The following is a 10,227-nucleotide window of genomic DNA, read 5'->3' on the forward strand; positions in this document are numbered from 1 at the left end:
GTATATAGGCAAGGAAAGATAATAAAATGTGAGAAGGTTTATATAGATAAACATATCACCCAGGAATTGCTAAGGATCAAGATTATTTTGTAGTGAACAGGTAGAGCAAAGAAGTAGTTTGCCATCAATCCATCAACCAGTGTTTATTAAGCTCCTACTATGGTCTAGGCTCTTGTAATACTGTTACATAGACTAAAACAATCCCTACTCAAAATGAGCCTATATCCTAGTGAAACTCAAATGAAACAGCCTTGAGTGTTAACAACAAAAACAAGAAATAAGCACATTGAAATTCAAACTGAAATTTTCAGTTTCCCTACTTCTAGAGATCCAAGTGAATTTCCCAATGATTTTCAGAGTATATTTACATGCATTTCATTTGAGGAGGTGTTGTTGTGCATGTTTCAGCCACATTATATCTACCTACCTAAGAGTTACATGGTTTTCATCACATTAGTAAAGAGAGAAGGACTTGAAAAAGACCTGTTTGCTCTTTAAGTTAAGAGAGAAAATGAAGTAATCCTTGAAATAGTGGGAGGAAATGGTTCATAATGGGGGAAAGGCAGGGGGAATAATTTGAAAAAAAAAACAGAAGATAATCTTCATCTCTTTTGGGAGATTGGAATGTTGGAGAACATACCCCAAGAAGGGAGAAAAGGAACAACTGAAATTTTGGAACTATGGAGTAGGTCTGAAATTCTTCTAATACACAGGTGAGCTGTTGCTCTCAGGAATAATGGGAAGAATGTATAATACTGCCTATTAGCAGTCAATGGGAGATAGATACCATCCAAGAGCAGTCAGAGCAAAAAGGGAGAATTCATGGTAGGGACCTATCTGCCAATATTTAACAAGGTAAGTAAACCCTTGTTTGACATGGAAAATATAGTTAGGCTTTTGTTATTTTTCTTTTTCCTGAATCATGTAGCTGGGAGGTGGGGAGTCACCGAAGACTTACCAAACATTTTTGATTACTACACATTTCAGCCAATTCACATGGTAACATGTGATTGTTCCAGAAACAATCAAGAAATCATTACAAGAGACGTTGAATTTCTGAGAGAGAAACTGAAGACCTTAAGGGCAAATTCATTGCTTCTGCCAACTGAAATCAGGGATATTAGAAGACCAAAAACACATTTGAGAAATGAACATCTAGCCACAAAGATGGAATAAAACTCAGACTTTTCAGTCTGAGATTCTTTGATTCCACCTTCTTCCCTTTTTGGAAAATTTGAGTGATATTTTACACATAATTTTATCACCAGCCAATACTGCCATTATCATATCTGCAAATGCATTCACTGCACTGGGATGTGGTTTATGGCCTGTTTACTTGAAATCATTGAAAGTCCATTTAGGTGTTACCTTAACACATCAACACTATACTGATACCTTAACACTTATCTGGGAACTGAACTGTTTTTGTATTCTTCTAATTTCAAAGAGAATTTGCCTTCCCAAACAAAACAGAAGAAACACAAGACTTACTCTACCTATCAATCAAGGCTTTGAGCATATAAACTAAAATAAAGTAAAATAGAATAAGCTTCCCCTGCCTTCAAGGGACTTACATTCTATCCAAGGATATAAGATATGCATATGTAAGTATTTATATAAACATATAGGTACTTACTTTAAGATATATAGACTTATATATACATACAAATGTAGACAAAATACACACACATATATACATAGATGTGTATCATATGTATATAAATACATTCATATTTGTATAAGCATATATCCAAATGTATGTGTATATATCTATCTCTATCTCTATCTCTAAATTTCACGTATATCCAAGTCAATTCAAGGTAATATTAAGGACAGCACTAGTAGCTGGGAAAAAAAATCAAGAAAGCCTGTGGTAAGTTTCTTGAGTGATTTTTTAAAGGAATCTAGAGAGTCTAAGGAGTGTACATTAGAAGTGATTCTGTCAAAGACATGAGATACCACTTTTACAAAAAGCATAGATATGGAAAATTCAATGTTGCATTGAGAAAGTAAGAAGGAAAGAAGATGACAAGCATTTCTTAAACTCCCACTCTGTGCCAGGCGCTGTTCTAACTGCTTTACAAACATTATCTTATTTGATCCCCATAAACACCCTTGGTGATAGTGCTATTAACCCCATTTCGGAGTTGATATAACTGAAACAAAAAGAGCTTAAGTGGTTTACCCAGGGTAACAAAGCTAGTAAGAACCTGATATAGATTTGAACACAGGTCTTCCTGACTTTAGGTCCAGTGTTCTATCCATTGCACTGCTTAGAAAGTAGGAATATTTGGCTTGAATTCAGTATACACATAGGGAAATAATGAAAAGGGGCCCATAAAAGTAGAATTGAGTTAAGCTGTAAAGGTCATGAAATACCAAACATAGGAGTTTGAATTTTATCCTAGAAATAGGAAGGAATCATTGGAACTTTCTGAGCAAAGGAGTGACATTATCAGACCTGTGCTTTAGGAATATCAATTTGACAGCTATATGAATGATAGATTGTAGAGTGAGGGAGGAAAACAAATTAGTTGTCTAATGTGGTAGTCCATCCAAGAAATGGAAATAGAATTGATGAGATTTGGTAACAGATTGGATATGAGGAGAGAGAAAGCAAGAATGATTCTGAAATTGTCAACGTATGCACCTGGAAAGATGATGATTTCTTGAGAAAATTGGAAAGTTTGGACAAGATGTAGCTTTTGGGGAGGAAGACAATGAAATATATCTTGGACATATACTATTGCAAGAAGATGTGGTCATCTTGAGGGTATAATCACAGCAAAGGAGACTTAGAAGTGCTCAGGAAAATAAGAGAAAACACAAGATAGGCAGTGTCATGAAAACTCAGAGAGGAGAAAATATCTAAGAGGAGAGGGTAATCAAAGATGTTAAATGTTTCAAAGAGGTTATGAAGAATGAGCATTGATAATTTCTTTTTATTTGAATGTTAAACAGCCACTGATAAGCTTTAAAAGAACAGTTTTAGGTGGGAGATGAAGTTAGGAACCAGACTACAAACTGTTGAGAAGTGAGTGAGGAGAAAGGAAGCAGAGTCAATGAATATGGAATGGTTCTTCTAGTTTTGGCTATGAAAGAAAAGAAAGATAAAGGAAAAAATGATTGAGAGAATGTTGAGTTGTAATTGTAGGGTGAATTGTGGTTGTCATTGCTGCTGTTTGCTTGGTTGATTTTGGATTCAGTTTTGGATGAATGACACTTAATATGTTTGTGTGCGGGAGAATAATGGGAATAATGATGAAAAGAGTCTGAAAATTAGGAAAAGAGTAGATGATATGTAGGGCAATCTGATGAAGGAGAATGAGATCAAGAAGATAAGTGGAGGAATTTTCAGAAGGTGACCTTTCCACAAGAAACTCAGATAAATGAAAATATAATAAGGGATGATGCTAATGGATTTTAAGATATTCACAGATACAATATACTTCCTTTACTGGTTCTATTACTGCACCCCAATGCTTTTCTGATGTCACCTCCTCTCTTCCCCCAATGCCACTATTGCAACTAGAAAGAAAAATTATAGCGCATGGTCTTTTCATTATAACTTCCTTATTTCCCTCTCAAAGTTACTTGTCATGATCATCTTTTTTCCTTTCTTTGCCTGGTCTTCAGGCTATCTAACTAATATGGACCAACAATGTGATTCTAATCTGATTCTTAAATTAAAATCTTTCCTTCCTCTCCTTTATTCAAATAATGATCCCAGAAGGAACCTTAAACATTATATAGGTAGTACTAGTAATATATCTGTATCAAATGAAGGAAAGTCATAAGATTTGATATTAAATTAGGTTAAAAAGCAAAGTTTTCAATCTTTAATGTCCTACAAAATGGTTTGAAATCTCAAATGTGAGTTCATGAATTTAAAAAAAATACTCTTATATTTCATCATCCTCAAATTTAAATTGAAATTATTCGAAAACAAACATTCAATATGAGCTCAACAGAAACAACAATTATTTCTGATTTTTTTTTATTTCTTTCTGTTTTGTTTTATTGATAGCATGGTAAAAATGTCAATCCACAATATTATTTTTAATTGTAAATATGCATTACTTTTAAGGTTAAAATGCTATTTGTGGTTAGCTTACAAACTTGCCAAGAGATTGAGATGTTTCAGCACTTCTATTGCAGAGGTTAAGGGAAGACAGCAACTGACTGTGCCACAAAATCTACCTGATTATTCACAAGGAGAGATTGTGGAGTGTTTTGCTGAAATCTAAGTAAACTGAAATCATATCATTTTCTATCATTTATCAGTATAATAGCCTTTTCACAAAAGAAAATAAGTTTGGTCTTATATGAATACTTCTCATATACCAGTACCCACTTCCTGGTCCTTGGCATTCACAATCTCTCCTTGTGAATAATTTGGGCTACTCAATATTCCTCTGAGTTAGATTTGGAAATAGTGGAATGCCTGAGCTCAAAGAATAATCACCATGGTTTAGAGGATGGTCTGTTGTACAGTGTTTGAAAGGTTGATCTTTGGTCTGCTGTTCTTTAAATTTATTTTTTAAATCAACAACTCAAGCCATGGTTAGGATGCATGTGAAATTTTGATGTGACATGGTGAGGTGACAGGTAGCATGATGGATGACAGGGTTAGAATCCACTGGGTTGAATGTAATGAAAGGAAAATTTAATAGGCATAGGTAAAATCCTATATTTGACTTAGGGCAGCTAGGTGGCATAGCACAGAGAGTGCCAGGCCTGTAATCAGGACATTTCCTCTTGCTGAATTCAAATCCAAACTCAGGTACTTTGCTAGCTATGTGACCTTTCCAATTACTTAATCTGATTGCCTCAGTTTCCTTATCTGCAAAATAAACTGGGGAAGGAAATAGCAAACCACTGAAGTCTCTTTGTAAAGAAAACCTCAAATGAGGTCACAAAGAGTTGGACATGATTGAAAAATAACTAAACAAAAATATTTGATCAAAAAACCTGTACAACATCCCAGGGAGGAGCAATGGATAGATCTTTTTAAAAAAATCTTGAAATTTCAGTGAATTGGAAGCTCAGTCTATTTCAACAATGCAATACTTAAGCCTAAAAATGTAATGTTGTCTTTGTCAGCACTGAGAGGCAGAGTGACCAAAGCTTGGGAGACTATGTTATGGCCAGAATATATTTCAAATATTGTGTTTGATTCTGGACAAGCTTTCCTAGAACATCACATAAATTAACTGAAAATGGTCCAAAGGCATATAAATGAAAGAGTGAGGAGTCCCAAAATTACGTGATGTGATGATCTTTTGGAGGAAATGGGGATATTTTACCTAGAAAAGGGAAAATATTTTAAATTATTCAAAATGTTTTCATTTGGAAGATAAATTGTTCTTGTTCTTCAAAAATTTGTTCTCCATTGCTCCAGAGAGCAGAACTAGAAATTTATGGAAGCAAGCAGTATGGTGTAGTATAGTAGTCTCAAACTCAAATAAAACTGGGGATCACCAAACATAATAAGGATCCTAGTCTACATATTGACTTAGGAAAACAAATACTAATATTATCTGTTTTATTTTATTTTGTCACATATTTCCCAATTACATTTTATTTAGTTACATTCCCTATCACTGAGGAATGTTTTGGGTTGCATACAGCCAGTAGGCCATGTGTTAGATAGCTCTCACTATTAGCAGATTCTGCGTAAAGTTGAGATGATTTTTGTTGAAATCATATTTTAGTGTTGGTAGCCCAGGAACCATGGCCTGCACACGCTTGAATGCCAGGGGACATCATGGACCAGTGACTGTTGCCAGCAGGAAGTAAACCACACCATGCTTTGAAGAAGACTGATTCTCATGGACTTATATTTCTTCATCAAAAAAAAAAAAAAACTAACCAGCATAACAGTCCTAAGCCATTGAAATTTTTAGAATGACTGACACTCCTGATGTTTTCCCATTTTTTTTATTTGAGGCAAATGGGGTTAAGTGACTTGCCCAGAGTCACACAGCTAGTGAGTGTCATGTGTCTGAGGTCAGATTCAACTCAGGTCCTTCTGACTCCGGGGCCAGTGCTCTATCCACTGTGCCACCTAGCTGCCCCATGCTTTTCCAAATTTTGAAGAGATGTTTACCAAGTGATTCACAGGATATGATGCAGAATATCAGGAATACCTGAAATGCCCTGAAATTTTCCCTGAGATTGTTGAAGGATGCAATAGTAGGTCTAGTAATAATCAAAGAAACAGAGGCAATCAGTTGCAAGATAACAGTTTCAAGGAAGAGATGCAGGTAGGGTTGGTCCAGTGACAGTTGATCTAATTAGTGGCTTACAAGACCCTGGGATAATAACTATCAGCAGCACAGATAAGAACCTTACTACCATCATAAGTATAGACATTATGGTTATAATAAACAATAATGGCTATTATTAATATAAATATTGGCAGCCATCAAGTTAAGCCAATTACATTCTCTTCTACTACATCAAAAGTTTGCCTGTTTCCTCTGCTTGGTCATGTTTTTTGTATATAATTTTGTATAGAAAACTTTACACAATTTGTGGCTGTCATGTACAAGTAAACTAGAAAGATGTGATGGAAACTAGTAATGATAAGTCCTCCAAATTTAGAGACATAAATATCTATCATTAAACAGTTAAAAAGACATTAAATATATTGGTCAAAGCAAGAAGACAGTGTCACATAATGGATAATCCTCTTCTTCTGGTAACAAACAGGAAGGTTGAAATGTTGCTACTATGATACACTTGCATTGTGACCCTTCATTTTGTAAACTTACATTTCAGAGAAGGTGCTACACAGCTCAACTACCTATAACTATGAAAGAATAGACAATCATGTATCACCCAAGAAAGAAAGAATAAAATTTCACTTGTTTGTGCCTTTTGTGTTCACACCTGTTACTAGCTGAGTAGCCAGTTAGATGGCTTTTCTTCACTATGTAAAATTGGAGTTCCCTACATTGATGAAATCATAGGTCCAGTTAAAAAAAGTTTAGAAAATATTTTTGAATAAATTCTTATTAAGTATTATATACGCACCTTAATGAAATTATTTTCTTTGTTGTGTTCCCTCATTTCAAATGTTATTTTTCTCTTTTCTTCCTTTCACTACATTTGATTAAATTCTGAATAATTCTGAATATTATATAGTAATAGAACTATTACTTTAAAATAGATTATTTTATAGTCTATTGAACTCTTATTTCTTTACAAAATTGTCAAGAGATATTTTTAAAAGATTATTTAGAAGTATGTTTATATTTTTCTGGGAAAGTTGTCACAAAAATGAGTATCTAGAAATAGTATCTTCATAAAGGAAGAGCTAAAATTTTGTAACAACATATGATTGTGCTTAAGAAAAGCAATGATTCAGGTCTGTGTAAATTGACACATATTGTGCCAGGATGACATTATAGGGTGGAAAAATCTCACTGGAATTGAATTATTCTACTTCACAATACTATATATTTCCTGTCTCCATATTTCCTCATGACATTTGTTCACAGTTGTGCCTTATTTATTCTAGAATAAAGCTCAACCTTTGAAGTAGAAAGTAGTAATCAGATATCTTACAATATGACATTCTATTTGATATTCCCTGAAGCAAGAACTAGAGGAAGAATAAAGCTAAGGAATAGAAATGTATATGTGTGTATACATACATGCACATATGAATACTAAATAGGAAGAATGAAACCAGGGAAAATGAAATAGGAGAGAACAGAGATAAATTATAATAACTTCCATTCCTATATGTCTTTTACATTTATGTATTAGTGTCCTCACAGCCCTATGTGGTAAATTATACATGTGTATCATACACACCTAAATGAGAGAGAGGAAGAGATAGATAGATAGAGAGAGAGAGAGAGAGAGAGACAGAGAGACAGAGACAGAGAGACAGAGAGACAGAGACAGAGAGACAAAGAGAGACAGAGAGACAGAGACAGAGAGAGACAGAGAGACAGAGAAAGAATGCCATGAGGAGTCATGGGTTCCAATAACTTCAATATTATCTCTAGTAATTATTTCTGTAATATTGCTTGGTACTAGATAATATCTTCCCAGTATCATTTAACCAGTTACCTCTTATCATTGATATATGATTAACATCATTTAACTGTTACAAAGAGATATTTACTGAGAAGATGTATCAAGGCTAAACAAAAATATAAACATATCCCCTTGGCCTGGACGCAGCTTCTCTTGTACTACTTGGTTGCGTTAGAAAGTAAACTCAAAATTAACAGGCAGCTACAAATATTTCTCTTACCAAATTGATTTCTCTGTGTAGCATAGCTGATGGACATCACTCCCTTGTTTTCAGGATAGGGGACCTTGCCTGCTAAGTCTGTCTGCTCCTGGTATGAATCAAGAAAATTAGTGTTCAGGTGGTAATCCTTTTGGGTTTTGAGAACTGTGGTTATTGATAGATTCCATTATGTACTGTTGTCACTGGACCTCTGGTGGCTTTTATAATTTTTCAGAGCTCACAAGGCTGTAACACAGTCTGTTCCATCTCTGGAATGAATTCACTTCAGAGCAAGATAGAAGAGATAAACCAGAAAAAGAAAACATGAAACTTCAATGTATTAGAAGCCATGTGGTGGTCAGAATAGAGAAAATTAAATTTTATCTGTGACGTTTGTATACATATCCTATTCCAATTTAGTAGTCAATTAAACAGCTAATCTTCACCATTGAATGAAGAGACACAACAGTCAAAGACTGTGCACACTCTGAATTGGAGATGGAGCTACTCCATTATATATCATCACACATTTCCAGAAGCATGATCACCATGACTACCATAAAGTTTGGTAGTAGGCAAAGTGCAATGCACATGGTCTGAGGACTGGGCCTCCATTGAAAGCTCCCCTCCCAGACACACATACCCCATTTCCTTTTTATGTAAGTATTTTAATAACAATTTTGCTTATGACATTCTGATTCAATGTCATGCAACAATTAATGATAGTTAAACTCAAGTCTATTATATTTTCCCTTACTCCACGTGGGCTCTTTGTATGGAACAAATAACAATAAAAGAACTTGACATAAAAGATTTTGGTATCTTTTTCATTAATAAACAATTTTTCTTTAAAAGTAAAACTCAGAATTGAGAGCTTTAAGTTGAAGATCAACAATGTTAACAAAATCCCACCTATTGTTTCTATGTTTTAACTGCCTCCTTCCCTTCTTTATTGTATCCTTCATTAGACTTTGATTTTAAGATTTCTACAAACAGAAAATTAACAGGGTATGACACAAAATAGAAAATGATCTTCAATTAGAGAGATGATATAAAACTTTTAGTTATTTACCACAATTTTTAAAATTTGGGAAATTGAAAAAAAGAAATGACTAATTATTACTTTTTAGATGTCATGTAATTAATAATCTATGAAAAATGATCTCTATACAACATTTAGTTTGGAAAAAGGGTAGATAAAGCTGAAGGATGAGCTCACTATTCCTAAAGCTCTCTCAAGGACCTAACCCAGGTAATGCCCAACTCATTACTGTCTTTAGTTCCAAAAAAACTGTTTATAGTTCTGTGGTTTGGAATTCACAACACATTGCCCCAGAGAGATAATGTAAGTCCAAGACTTATGGTCTTATCATTGGTTCTTTTCATCTCCCTCAAATATCACATCCAATCTGGGGTATAGTGTATTGAGATCAAGCTTCAAGTGATGAGCAGTCACTTTTATTTCCTGACTCTGACACTTAGGAACTAGTCCTGTAATCCTGAGAAAGTCATTTATTCTCCCTTAGCCTCAAATTCCTCACTTATCAAATGAAGATAATAATAAAATAATAACCTTGTGAGGTTCAAATGAGATAATATAAGCAAAGTATATTGCAAATATTAGAGTGCTATATAAATTTAAACTATTACTCTTATTTCTCAGGTTGGTAATTTTATTGGTGAAATGAACAGTTGGTGAGGAAACATTTTACCAACAAAGTTCATTAACTACTTTGCAAATTATAGAAATAAAAAGTATCTTGAGGCATGAAGAGATTGGGATACGTGTCCATGATATGTGTCAGAAGTAGGAATTGAACATAGATCTTCCTGACTCCAAGGCCACATCTCTTCTTATCATTCCAGGTTTCTTCTTTCCCAATCATTATAATAAATATCAAAATCTTCCTCCCCCTCCCCCTCTTTCATTTCTTCTTCTTCTTCTTCTTCTTCTTCTTCTTCTTCTTCTTCTTCTT

This window comes from Vombatus ursinus, unplaced genomic scaffold (assembly GCF_900497805.2).
Source record: "Vombatus ursinus unplaced genomic scaffold, bare-nosed wombat genome assembly UNPS02014781.1, whole genome shotgun sequence".
Lineage (NCBI taxonomy): Eukaryota > Metazoa > Chordata > Mammalia > Diprotodontia > Vombatidae > Vombatus > Vombatus ursinus.